Here is a 395-nt window from a genome sequence, read left to right on the forward strand (position 1 = left end):
ATCTCGGCATACCAACAGCGCGTGAAGATTACTTCACCCGCGATATCGCAACTAGACGAACGATGCAACACATGCGACAGCCCGCAGCATGGGAAGACGAAAACCCGTCTCTAGGCCCGTCAGCCGACCCAAACCGTACTAGAATGTATGTAGCACCATGCATGTGTCCTTGTGGAAGTCGCTCGAGGCGCAAGTCTCTTCACAGGTCTTTGGAACTCCTCGGCTGTTAAGCAGTTAGAACGCCACGTTAATGTGCAGGTTTGTCTGCAGTCTTTGGCCCTTCGGTTTGCTGGAAGGCCTTGAAATGGCAGCGTTTGCCCCCCGAAGAGACTAGAGTCGCTAAAAAGAGACAACGCGGAGATGCATTAAAGCGGCACAGCAACCCCACGTAAAGA

Source organism: Eimeria mitis, genomic scaffold (assembly GCF_000499745.2).
Source record: "Eimeria mitis Houghton genomic scaffold, Emh_scaff2821, whole genome shotgun sequence".
Classification (NCBI taxonomy): Eukaryota; Apicomplexa; class Conoidasida; order Eucoccidiorida; family Eimeriidae; genus Eimeria; species Eimeria mitis.